This window comes from Sciurus carolinensis, chromosome 1 (genome assembly GCF_902686445.1).
Source record: "Sciurus carolinensis chromosome 1, mSciCar1.2, whole genome shotgun sequence".
NCBI lineage: Eukaryota > Metazoa > Chordata > Mammalia > Rodentia > Sciuridae > Sciurus > Sciurus carolinensis.
The window spans coordinates 131,467,217-131,481,260 of NC_062213.1; the positions used below are offsets into that span (position 1 = coordinate 131,467,217).

Sequence of the window (14,044 nt, forward strand, 5' to 3'; positions counted from 1 at the left end):
CACTGAGCTACACCTCCACCCCCTAACAATCTTACAATTTTCCTTTTTTAAAAAAATTTTTTTTAGATGTTGATAGACCTTTATTTTATTCATTTGTTTATATGTGGTGCTGAGAATCGAACCCAGTGCCTCACACATACTAGGCAAGTCCTCTATCACTGAGCCACAATCCCAGCCACCACCACCACCTCCGTTTTTTTTTTTTTTTTTTTTTTTTTTGCAGTGCTGGGGATTGAACCCAGGGGCTTGTGCTTGTGAGGCAAGCATTTACCAACTGAGCAACATCCCCCAGCCCACAATCTTTCTGTAATAGGATAAAGAGATGATTTTTAAATACATCACCTCCGTTCAATTCAATAAGATGCATTATTTAATGTGTAAAGATTTTCTTAAAAATCTGTTGTTCAAACTGTTGGTAAGACAGCAAGTTAGCATTCATTTTTAATGGAAGATCATTGTGAAGGTTTATTGAATTTCATGGGAAGAAAACCCCTTATCTGATGGTGTACTAAATGTCAGTGCACATTCCCTTTTGCCCTCAGGTCTCATTACAGACCCAAGGAATTCAGTGTTGGCTACATATCTTTCTCAACTCATAAAACTCACACTGCAAAGGAGGAACATGACATGGGTCAAGTTTGAAAATGGGAACATATCATAGGTCCATCTTGGTTATGAGTGATCAAGTGATTCAGAGCTGGTATGAGTCCTGGGGTGACTTAAGTTTGGGAAATACATTGTCCCCTGAGGTCCTCAAGGGATCAGTGCAGAGACCCTGGGGAAATAGGTTGTGTATTCAGGCATGTAAGCCTGAAAGCAGGGACCAGGGATATTTAGACTCTTTTTATTCCATACCATCGAACACCTCACACCCAAGTCCAAGGGGCTTAATTGGTAGTTGTTGAATTAATGATTTAGAATTATCTTGGCATGTTTGGCAAAATAGTGGATCAGGTGCCATAGAAATCTGATGATTCATAAATTAAAGAAACCTCTGGGAGATAAGATGTATTCAGAGAAAAGAGAGAACAGTTCCTCTACCTGTTCTTCTGACATGTAAACATTACCTAATTATACAGAAGGAGCTTCACTAACAGGTTCTTGGTCTCCATTAATAACAGAAATCCCCATTCTATCCAAATGCCAAGGGTTCTGGGTCTAGACTCACACACTCTCTACAGCAGCTGTTTCCTCAAGCCTTCTGCCTGCCTCCTTCAGGTCACTTTTTTAGAAAGTCTTATTGTCAACTTTATAGATAAAATGGACAGCATCCAAGCAAAAGAATCTTCTCGTCAGTAAGACATGTAGGAGCATATCAGATCGGAGTGTTCCTTCCCCAACCAAGTCTAATCTTAATATTCTTCCCAGTCCATCAGTTGAAGGAGCTCCCTTCCTTCATTATTGTTCTCTCTCTCTTTCTTTCTCTCTCAAAAAGAATTTTTTTAGAGTTATATTGAAACTTATTGAAAGAATAAATTAGATATAAAGTATACAATTGGGTAAGCTTTGACATATACCTACATCTGTGAAATCGTCACTACACTCAAGATAACGAACATATCCATTACCTCCAAATATTTCCTCAAGTCCTTCTATAATTCCTTACCCCCACACCAGCCGCATTCTTCTCCACAACAGACAACCACAGATCTGCTTTTTGTCACTGTATATTAGTTTGTATTTTCTAAAGTTTTACATAAAGACAATCATACAGCAAGTATTCCTTTTTGAGGGATGGCTTTATACATCCAGCAATTGATAGGCATATGGGTTATTTCCAGATTGGGACTATTGCTAATACAGCTGCTATGAAAATTCTTCTATAAGCCTTCGTGTAGGTGTATAATTTGTGTTAAAAATTTTGAGTAAATATCTGGGAGTAAAAGGGATGAATCACACTCGTGTTATGGTGTGTATGTTTAACTTTGTGTTGGTGTATGTGTGTGGATACAACCCAGGGCCTCCACATGCTAGTGCAAGTGCTCCACCACAAGCTACATCTACAACCCCCATTTAACTTTTTAAAGAAGCTGCCAAACTTTTTGCAAAATCATTTCACCATTTTACATTCCTGTAAGTAGTGCAGTAGAGTTACAATTGTGATACATACTTGTCAACACTTACTATTCTCAGTGTTATTATTTCTAACCATTCTCATAGGTGTGCTGTGATATCTCATGGTGGTTTTAATTTACATGTCCCTAATTACTAATGGGTATTTCCTCCATGCTCATTTGCCATCACTGTATCTTTTTTGATGAAGTGCCTGTTCATTTTTTTGTCCATTTTTAATCAGGCTATTTATTTTCTTATTGCATTTTAAGATTTTTTAATGTATTATGGATACAAGTCCTTTACCAGTTTTATGACTTGTAAAATTTCTTCTAATCTGTGGGTCATCTTATTTTTGCTGGGGCCGGGGTGCAGGATTTGGGATCAAATACAATAACACTCTACCACTGACCTACATCTCCAGCCCCCTTTTGTTAATTTCTTTCTTCCTTAATTTCTTTCTTTTTTTCTTTCTTTTTTTGTAAAACAAGGTCTCAATAAGTTATCCAGGCTGGGCTTGTGATCTTCCTACTTCAGTACGCTGTCTTTCCATTCCTTTAGCAATCTTTCAAACAGGAAAAGTTCTTAATTTTGATGAAGGTCATTTAATTAATTGTTTTTTGTGTTCATGAGTGTGCTTTCGTTGTTAGATCTTAAAAATCTCAGCCTCACCTGATCTCACAAAGACTTTCCCTAAAGGTTTTTCATTTTAGGTTTTGAAAGATTAGAACTTTGATTCATTTTGAGTTAATGTATATATATCAATCAATTGTAAGTAATGTATATACATGGATCAAATTTTGAATTTTTTTGCAAATGAATATTTTGCAAAAATACTTCTAGTATCATTGGTTGAAAAGACTGTCCTTTCTACACTGAATTGCCTTTTGTCTTCACTGAAAATTAATAGATCCTGTATTTGTGAATCTATTTCTGGGGGGCTGGGGTTGTGGCTCAGTGGTCGAGCACTCGCCTAGCATGCGTGAGGCCCTGGGTTCAAACCTCAGCACCACATAAAAATAAAATAAATGCAATGTGTCCACCTGCAACTAAAACAAAATTTTTTTAAAAAAATCTATTTCTGGAAACTCTATTCTCTTTCATTGATCTGTTTGTCTATCTTAATGCCAATACCACACTGTCTTGATTCAATATTCAATGCCAGTTATGTCATAGACCACTTGCCAGTCTATGGATTATACACCCAGCCACTGTTCAGTCAGCTGCAACTGAGTGTTGAGGGTAGTAACTTGCAGAGTACAAAGCAGGGCTGCTTAGGACTTCCTCTTCATGTGGCTGAGGGCCTCTAGGCAGTTTCCTCTACTATGTGGTAAGCTTAGACAGGCACCAGTTATATCCTGAAAATACCCAACTCTTCTCTTTGCTTCTAGTTTTTACCTAGTTCAATAAATGTATATCTTTCTAAAATGCAAATTTGATCATATAATGCTCTTTTAAATGGTTTCCCATTGTCTTTAGGGTAAAGTCCAAGTTTCTTGTCATTTGAAGTTTGGCTTCTGTTTCTCTTTCCAGTTTCATTTCTTACCACTCCCCATGCTTCCACTTGTATGCTGTACTCAAGTCATGCAAATTACTTACTGTTCCCCAAACATGCCATACACTCTTCCACTTCTTACATTTCTTTCTCCCTCTATAAAGAATACCTGTTCCCTTACTAATTTTCATACCTAGCTTTTACAAGTCTTTTAAGATCTCAGTTTTGATATACATCAATTGAGTTCAACAAATGTGGATTAAGCAACCAATATGAGCTAAGAACTGTATTATGAGTAAGGATCAATTCATGAACAAGACCAACATGGCTTTTGTCATCATGTACAGACTAAAGAAGGAGATCGACATTAAGCATGTAATTATGGTAAAATTCACATGTATAATCATGTAGAAAATAACATGTAGTGAAATGCCGTTCCCTGATACTGCAAAATCAACTCTAATACATCTGGCCATCCATCTAGTCCTTTGCTCAAATGTCATAGGCTAAAGTTCTCATCCTGGGGTGAGGTCAAGGTAAAATATCAGAAGAAGATTTCTGTATTTCCAGTAGCCAACGCAATATTCCTAGATTAGGCAGATGAATTGGGTGTCAAGAAACCTGGAAATTCTTGGAGTTAGTGCTGTGATCTTGAAATTTTCAGCTATAGGACCTAAAAATATTCCCAGTTTATTTAAGCTTGAGAAATCAAGTATCAGTAGACTGTTCAAACTCTATTGAGACTAGCATGGATTTTAATCACATAGATATCTAGAATTCTCACTAGCAAACTATGAGGGCTACTCCATTAGCCTCATAATAATATAAACACTTAATTTGAGAAATTGAAATTTTGGAGACCACTTGTTTAGATAGAATGGGACTTACTGTACACAAAAGGTGAGTATAACAAAAGGGGAAGCATAGAGTGCTCTGTGAGTGTGAGGTGGGGGGTGAGAAAAACCTGAGAAAAGGATATTTAACTGAAACTTGAAGAATGAGTAGGAGTTAACCTAAGTGGAGTAAAGGAAAGGGGTGTTCTGTGCAATGAGAGCCTCCACTAGTGTCTTCCCAGGTCCACTTGACTGGGTTGGGTGCTCTTCCTTGGTATTCCCATAGTCCTGGTGGGTGCTTACTTCTATTCTATATTTATCATATGTAGTATGTATCACAATGGTCTCTGTTTATCTCCCTCCCTCCCTTAGTCTATAAGTTCTTGAGGAAAGAAACTGAGTATTTAGGGTTCAATAGTCTATCAATTTCCTCTGTATCAAGTAGGGAAAAGAAATTAGAGAAAGACACTTCTAGGCAGAGGGATTGAGAAAGGTCATCCTCTGTGCAGAAGAATCGGAAGTAGGAAGATGTAGGCACATGAGTACAAGGATTGCTTCACAAGAAAAAGCACATTTGTGGGAAGAAAATGGCACCTTTTTCTGCAGATGAAGTAAGTTCTGTACTAGGGGACATGACTTTGTGATTGGAAAACAGGATGGATTTTAGTCACCATTCACCTGTTGGTGCATTTTTGGAAAATGCAAGAATTCCACAACTGTATATAGTTGACCTTATAAATTTTTCACTAAAGTTTCTGTAGTTACTAATATAGGCCCTGACACTTTGTGAGTATATATTCACAAAATAGTCCATAAAACTAAAAGTTTAGATTGGGGACTCCAGTGCTGGCTTATAACCATGCATAATCCAGATTATCTGTCATGATCATGAAGATACCTGATAATAAATGATGGTATCAGATGGGAAGCAGTCATTTCCAGCAGAAAGTTCACTAGTAATCATTGCATATAGGTTACCAAATAAGGGGAGAAATGGAATAGCTGATAGGACCTGTTGCTAGCACACATACAAATTTCTTTGGAGAGTTTGTGGGAGTTTTAAGGGTTCTGAAATAAAAAGTGGTGACAAAACCCAGTGAAGGAAAACCTCAAAGACTTCACCAAAAACTTTAAAACTAATAAATGAATTCAGAAAAGTTTGAGGTTACAAATTCAACAAAAATCCAATAGTGTTAGTATATGCCAATAGTGAATAATTAAAATAGAAATCAAGAAAGCAATTCCATCTACATCAACTAATAACAACAAACCGTAGTAATAAATTTAACCAAAAAAGTGAAAGAACTCTAAAATAAAAATTATGAAACACTGATGAAAGAAATTGAAGACACAAAAAGTGGGAAGATATTCCATGTTCATTGATTAGAAAAACTGATATCATTAAATACTTTTACTACCCAAAACAATCTACAAATTCCATGTAATTCCTATCAAAATAACAATAACATTCTATAAAAACTATAAAAAGAACTAAAAAAAAACCTCAAATTTTTATGGAACCTCAAAAACCTTGAATAGTGAAAGCTAATTTGAGTAAAAAGAACAAAGAAAGGGGTGTTACACTATTTGACTTCAGAAAATACCACAAAGTTGCAGTATTCAAAACAACATAGCATTGACATAAAAGTAGACATAGAAGCCAATGGAACAGAACAGACACCCTAGATATTAACTCATACATTGACAGCCAAATGAGTTTTTATAAATGTTCTAAAAACTCACATTGGGGAAAAGATAGCCTTTTAATAAATGATGCTGGGAAAATTGGATATCAATCTGCAGAAGAATAAAACTAGACCCCTACCTCTCATCAGTTATCAAAATAAACAGAAAATGAATCGAAGAATTAAATGTAAATCCTGAAGCTATCAAACTAATATAAAAAATGTAGGGGAAATGCTTCAGGACATTGGAATGGACAAGGACTTTTGGGACAAATCTCCAGAAACACAAATCAAAAGCAAAAATAGACAAATGGGATTACATCAAGCTAAAAAGTTTCTGCATAGTAAAGAAAACAATTACTGAAGTGAATTAACAACTTAGACACAGGAGAAAATATTTGCAAACTATTCATCGGATATGGGTTAATATCCAGAATATATAAGGAAGTCCATAAACTCAACAACAACAAAATAACCTGATTAGGCAATAGACCTAAATAGACATTTCATAAGATATACAAATGACCAACAACTATATGAAAAATGCTTAACATCCCTAATCATACAAAAAATGAAAATCAAAATCATAATGAGACACCACCTCACCCCAGTAAAAGTGCTTTGATCAAACAGACTAGAGATAAAAAGTGTTGGTGAGGATGTAGAGAAAAGGGAACACTTGCACATTATTGGTAGGAATGTAAGTTAGTAAATTATTATTGAAAACAGAATAAAGATATCTCAAAAAAATTAAAAATAGAACTACCATATCATCCACCATTCCCATATTGCAAATGTATCCAAAGAAATTGAAATTAATGTGTGGAAGATACATCTGTACTCTCAAGTTTACTGTAGGATTGTTCACTCTAGCTAAGAAACAGAAACAATCTAATTGTCCATCAAAAGAAGAAGATTATAAAGAAAATATGGTACATATTCACAATGAAATACTATTCAGTCATAGAAAAGAATGAAATGCCTGTCATTTATGGCAACATGGATGGAACCAGAGTTCATTATGTTAAGTGAAATAAGTCAGGCTCAGAAAGATAAGTGCCACGGTTGACTTCACCCAAGCATGGAATATAAAAAAGTTCTTCTCATAGAAGTTGAGAGTAGAATGGTGGTTACCAGAGACTGGGGAGAGTAGGGTGAGGGACAGATGGTGGAATGGTCAACCAACGGGTACTATGTTACAGTTAAGAATGATTTCTGATATGCTCTTGCACAGTGGAGGTGAATACAGACAATTAAGATACTGTATTTTTCAAAAAGTCAAAAGAATTATAAATGTTTTTACCACGAAGAAATAATAAATGTTTGAGTGGCTATTTACATTTAACCTGATTTAAACATTTCACACTGCACAGAGGTATTGAAACATCACATGACACTCCATTAATATGTACAATTTTAATGTTTTCATGTATTAGTTAAAAATAAATTTAAAGAAAGAAAGAGCATACCAAGAATACAGGGAATAACTCCCTGGATTTTCCTCAGGTGCTTACATAAGTGGATAATCAAGCTACTTTTCTCTGAAGTTCCAGGTTCTTCACAGCCCACTACTTGAGAAAACATGCCTGGGTGGAAGTGAGGAATGTGTTTAAAATGTACAAGCAGGAGTTTGATCCTGAAAGCCCCTCCTCCCTGAAGATAGCTTTATCTGCATCATCTTTATGGATTGTTAGGACAATGACCTGATCCTAGGCAGATTGTATAAAGGAGTAATTTGTCTCTGCTTCCTCATAGCACCCCCCTTCTTTATGTGCCTTCTCTTCTAAGGCAATCAATGCCCAGGATCCCCGTGCCCCTGCTCACCTTTGGTTCCTCAACGTCCCATGATGAAGTCCCCCAACCAGTCTGTGAGGACTTCCTAGTCTGATCACCTTTGACTCCATCAAATGTGATCTGAATCATATCCCATTCCTCTAGTCTTTCTTAAACCTGATCTTGAAAAAAAGCTATTTCATCCTAAGTTGCCACTGTCTTCTTACCACTTTGTATTTATGATATACATGGATTTTCATATGAAAGTCTGGAAAAATAAATTGCCTGTAGAGAAATGATGGGACTTAGTGTAAGAGCCCCCAGTTTGGATCTGCATTATATATAAACTTTGGGAAAGTTTCTTCATCAATATGAACCTCAATTAATTAATTTGATAAATGCAAGAATCATTCATTTCATAGGATAAAGAATAAAATGTCATTATAGCCATATAAAACTCACTAATAAAGGATTCAACATCAAAGAAAACAAAACAACCCAGTGAAGTCTAGGTTACTGTATAAACACTTATAGATTAATTATCCTCCAATATCCCGTATTCTTCAGGAACTTAGCTTAACTGTGAAAGCCTGATCAGAGTATCAGTCAAGGAGAGGAAACCTTCCCATAGCTTTTGGACTTAGATGGTCTATGCAACAATTAAGTGGGGCAACTAGTAAGTTTAAGAAAGTCAATTTACCAAAACAGTTAGGTAAGTTGCTTATGATGTCAGGCAATCATTGCATTCTATTGGTTCTAAGATATCTCTGACTGAAAAATGTGCCATTATCTTAGGAGCCCTTAGAAATAAAAAAAATGCCAATTACAAACTATGATTTACAGATAAGTTGATTTCACAGATATTACTTCATAAAATAAAAAAAATAATAAAAAAAAAGGTTACAAGGCTAGAAATGTTGTTTAGTGGTAGAGTATTGGCCTAGCACATAGGAGGTCCTGGGTTCAATCCCTGGCACTGCTCCCCCCAAAATTGATGAAACATGGATTATAAAACATTAATTTTTTTGTGTTTTGTATGTGGCTATGCATCTTTAAGGAAAAATCAAAGTTATATTTCTGGCGAGAGCAGACCAATGGTTCAAGTTCCCTTGATAGGTACATCCTCATAGCAGAACACAGTTTCCTATTAAAGTTTCATGACACCATCTATAAAAATCATATTCATCTAATTCATGCTCATTGAGTAAGTAATTTGGTGTTCCTGGTACCCTTCTCTACAGAGAGGGAATGTTTCAAAGAGTCTGCCTGAGTATTTCATTATGTTTGCCAGTCAAAACTTTTACTATAAATCAATGCTATATTAACATATGATGTATCCATTAGTCTTTATATATTTCATTATTTCATTTACCTGAATTTGATCAACTGTGGTTAAAACATTTTTTAATTTATTTTTTTCTATTTTGGTACCAGGAGTTGAACCCAAAGATGCTCAACCACTGAGTCACTTTCCCAGATACTTTTTTTTAAAATTTTTTTGAGACAGGACTTAGGGCCTTGCTAAATTGCTGAGACTGATTTTGAACTTGCAATTCTGCTGCTTCAGCTAGGATTACACTCATGCACCACCACACCTAGCATGGTCAAACTAATTTTCAACCTAGAAAGCTAAGAACCAAATCCTGGAGGAAAATGACTCTCTGGCATTACCATCACCAGGTGGGTTAGCTTTCCATTATTGTAAAAAAATATCTGAATTGGGTGTGGTGGTGCAGGCCTGTAATACCAGCTACTCTGGAGGCTGAGGAAGGAGGGTCACAAGTTTGAGGATGGGCTGGGCAGTCTAGGGAGATCCTATATCAAGATAAAATATAAGGGACTGAGGGCATAGCTCAGTGATAGAGTACTTGCCCAGCACTTAGAAGGCCCTGGTTTCATCCCTGGTAACACACACAGACATACAAGTGCACACACACACACACACACACACACACACACATCGGAGATAACCAGTTAAAAAAAAAGAAGAAGAAGAAAGAAAGGTTTATTTTGGCACATGATTTCAGAGATTTCAGTCATTGTCAGTTGACCCTGTTGCTTTTGGGCCTGTGGCAAGGCAGCACATCAGGCAGGGAGCATGTGGTAGAGCAAAGCTGTTCCCCTCATGACCAGGAAACCAAAGGAGAGAGGGTGGGTCAGGGATTAGGATCCTAGTATTCTCCTTCTCCCGGATGTAACAACCCTAATGATCAGAAAGACCTCCCACTGGCCCCCAACTCTTAGAGTTTCTACCACTTCCTAATAACACCAGGCTGAGAACTAAACCTTTAACAAATGAGGTTTTGGGGGACAGTCCCAATCCAAACTATGTACCACGTGAGACATGAGTTGGATGATAAGCTTCTTTGTCAACTTTAAAACTTAAATGGCAGTCTAAGCATGTGACTTTCAATCTATACCACCATAGGATATTTGAAAACTAAGTACATTCTGTTTACCTTCACATCCTCTTAGGGGCCCATCATAACGTCTGTGATGTTGTAAGTATTGAATATTAGAAGAGAGGTTGGCTCTGTATTTTCCAGTCTCTATGGAAAAGGATTAAATTCATCATCTGCGTAGAGACTACATCACAGGTATTCTTTATCAAAAGTGAAGTAATTAGGCAATTGGGACAGAATTTAATATTGTAAGAGAAAAGTTGATGACCAAAAATAAAAAGAGAAATGGATGTAAAAAAAATAAACATAACATTAACTTTATATTTTCACACCTGTATTTCTGTTTCTGATTGTTTCCTAACTTCATGTGTTAAAGGCTATAACTACCATTCTTTTCCTTCTTTCAACATATTTTAAAAACTTAGGTAAATAGTATTTGATAGAGATTTCACATTCATTTTGAAGAGACTTAATTTTGCTTACAATTAAGCCAAGGATCTCTAAGTCCAACTTCCAATTATTGCCATGTAGTAAAAGGAACACATTTGTGCAATTATATTTCCCAATTTTCTTTGGTTTGTGTTTTGCATCATTGGGGATTGAACCCAGGGCTTTGCACATACTAGGCAAGCACTCTGTCACTGAGCTACATTACCAGTCCCCAATTTTCTATTCTAAAGAAAATCAATATTAAATACATTGACTTGCCACTTTACATTCATTTTCTTTAATAAAGCACATGGGATAGCCAAAATTATAGATGCCTTTTTTCCTTTGATGAATCTGAACCAAATATTATAGAACATCTGGAATCTTTCACTGGAAAAAATAAACAACAAAGGCATTTCTCAAGCGTGATGTGTGTGGAAGTTTGATGAAGGTCTAGTAAGGATGGGTTTTTACTAGAAGGCTGGTTAGTTGCCAAGAATTCCTGGGCAGTAATTTTGGCATTAATTTCTCAGTCTTGTAAGTCCAATTGCTTGATCTTGCTGATTTTCCATAGTTGATCAGATTCAGTGGCTATTTCCCCTTCTTTCCTTTTACTTTACTATTGAACCTTCTATACTGGGATAAGTCGTTTCATTGACCTTGTATTTATGCAGGTCACCAGTGATCTTTTAAGCCCAGTAGATACTCTTATCTCTCATGACTTCTTTACTACATTTACTTAAAGTGCACAGAGTTGCTGTTTTGTGCCTACCGGTCCCATTTCCTTTTCCTCCAAGGCACGTAGCAAACTGTATTTTCTAGCTTTCCTCTGCAGTTAAGTGGGGTCACTGACTAGAGTGTTAACTAGTGAAAAATGAGAAGTGTTATGGCAGCATATGATGGAAAAACTGAGTTCCTAAATAACTAACTACTTCCTCCTCTTTCAACTTACTACAGTGGTATATGACAAGAATAGGCAATGAAACTATGTTAAGCTACTGAGATTTGGGGTTCTTCGTTATAGCAGTAAGCTGTTACCTACACTTGCTTGGCTTCTCTGGTGCCACTCTCTTGCCTGAAGCTCTGTTTTATCCTTTTGTCTCTTCAGTTATTTTCTTGGACTTCTCTACTCATTCCTTAAATAGTTTGTGTGTTAAGTTTCCATGTCTCACTATTTTCTTCCTTTGCATGTTGTTTGATGAACAATCTCCTATACACTTATGTTTTCATCTACTTCTCATATGCTGATGAGCAGAATAGTAACTGGGTTCCTAAATATTAGACACAAGTTTTACTAAATATATGTATACAAAGTCTATTTTGATTCATGTTTTGTGAGTTTGTTTTAACTATGATTTTGAAATCCTTATTACCTATTTCCTCATTCTTGCCATTCCCTTTCATTGTATCTTTTTAAATGATTCTTTCATCCAACTATAAAAAATCCTCATTTATACAACAATATTAATTGAACACCTGCAAGGAACTGTCTTGTCTTTTTCTGTTGGTGTATAGTATATGCCTTGTATAGAGTAAGTAATCAGTGAATGTTGGGTGAATTAAATAGAATTATTTATTGTATACCTGCCATGAAGAAGGCTCTTTGCTGGGATCAGTAAGGACAAAAAATAAATATAAAACTTGATTTCTGTTTACTTCATCTTTCTCCACTCTAAACATCCTTCCTATCCCCACCCCAATGAGCAAACATACTGAACTATTTGTAGCTCCACAAAAATGGCCTGCCTTCTGATTTTGGTACTCAGAGGTGGATCCAGACCTAGTATGATGCTAAGCAAAACTCAAAACTTAATTTGACTTAATTATTAGGATAGTAGATTACTATTTACATTTTTTTTGGGGGGGCTGTATTTCAGAAGAATTGAAAGGAGAATTATCTAGTTGTTTTAGAACTAACTTGCATTTTCTGAGATCACGGTTTACTTTATAAATTTTATTGGGAAATTTCATTCATTGAAACAATGGATTCACAAACTTTGTGAATATTGTCAGATTTTAAGATTTTCTTTTCTTTTTTTTTTTTTTGTACTGGGGATTGAACCCAGGGTGTTAACCACTGAGCCACATCTCTACCCCTTTTTAATATTTTATTTAGAGAAAGGGTCTTGCTGAGTCGCTTAGGGCCTTGCTAAATTGCTGAGACTGGCTTTGAATTTGAGATCCTTCTGTCTCAGCCTCTCGAGCTGCTGGTATTGCAGGCGTGCACCACTGCCCCAGCTAGATTTTAAAATCTTGCTTTTTCTTTTCTTGTTAAAGATGGTTCTTCATTAGGTGTATTCATCAAAGTATTATTTTATTCACAGTTAGTAGATGTCATTGCAAATTTTCTCCCATGGTCAAACAGTTTTTTATATTTTTATTTTTATTCTTAAGTATAATTTTCTTTTAATGTCTTTAAATATTTTGGCATTAAACTATATATCTGCTTTGGTAGTGATATAATGTGAAAATTTTCATAGTGCATAACATTTTTATTTGTTGTAAGTCCAACAGTAAACTGAGAATGTCCAGTGTTAATCGATTCTGCAAATGAAATTATTCAAAGGGCATTCCCCCAACCAACTGGCTAAAATTATGTACAGATTTATATTTTATTGTTTGCACATTAGTGTAAATTAAGAAGGAAAATTTGCATTTTGAAAAAGCCCAGAGAGCTATGAGATTTTAGGAAAATTACTTAACCTTTTTTTGCCTTATTCGGGTGTAATAAAATTGAACAAGTAAGAATAATGCCTGGTACAGTGTTAGCTATTATTTTTAACTAATGAAGCTATTAGTGTTGTCAAGATCTTTGAAATCTGTGTTTGCTTAAGTTACCAACCTATAGGAAAGAGTTTTTCATTCTTGTTAAGTAAATGCAATTATAGCGTATTTCTCTGAATGTCAACAACATCTTGAGGGTTTGGAAGAGCATAGTTTATCATAAGTCTCAACTTAATGAAAAAAATTTATTTTTTTTGTGAGGAAACAGGTGCAGAGAAGTTAAACAAATTAAGGCAGGACAAGCAGATTCTTCAGGAACTTTGGGTTCATCTTAAAAGTTTGTAACTTCTTGCTTGCTCTTTTCAAAATCAAAACCCCTCATCAGTGTTTCAGGATCTTGCGGCAAATACTTGCTAAAAAGGAGGATTTACAAAACCCTCTGGGGAATCTACTGATTCTTCTAGAAGTGTTAACTAGCATCTCAGATGTTAACTTCAGTTTGGAGAACCATGGCACACTCAGTAATGTATCCTCACAGAGGCAAGTTGGACCAAACCCAGGACATCTTTTAGGGTAGGCAGTCCTAGTGATTGACATGCCACACACTTGATGCTTTGCCTAGCTATCACGCATCTTTCGATTGATCCCCTA

The 14,044-nt window shown here is 35.8% G+C and overlaps 1 pseudogene; it reads right to left on the reverse strand.

Annotated features, from left to right (window-relative positions):
- LOC124958934 (60S acidic ribosomal protein P0-like) overlaps positions 1 to 14,044 on the reverse strand; it is a 34,333-nt pseudogene that overhangs the window by 19,539 nt on the left and 750 nt on the right.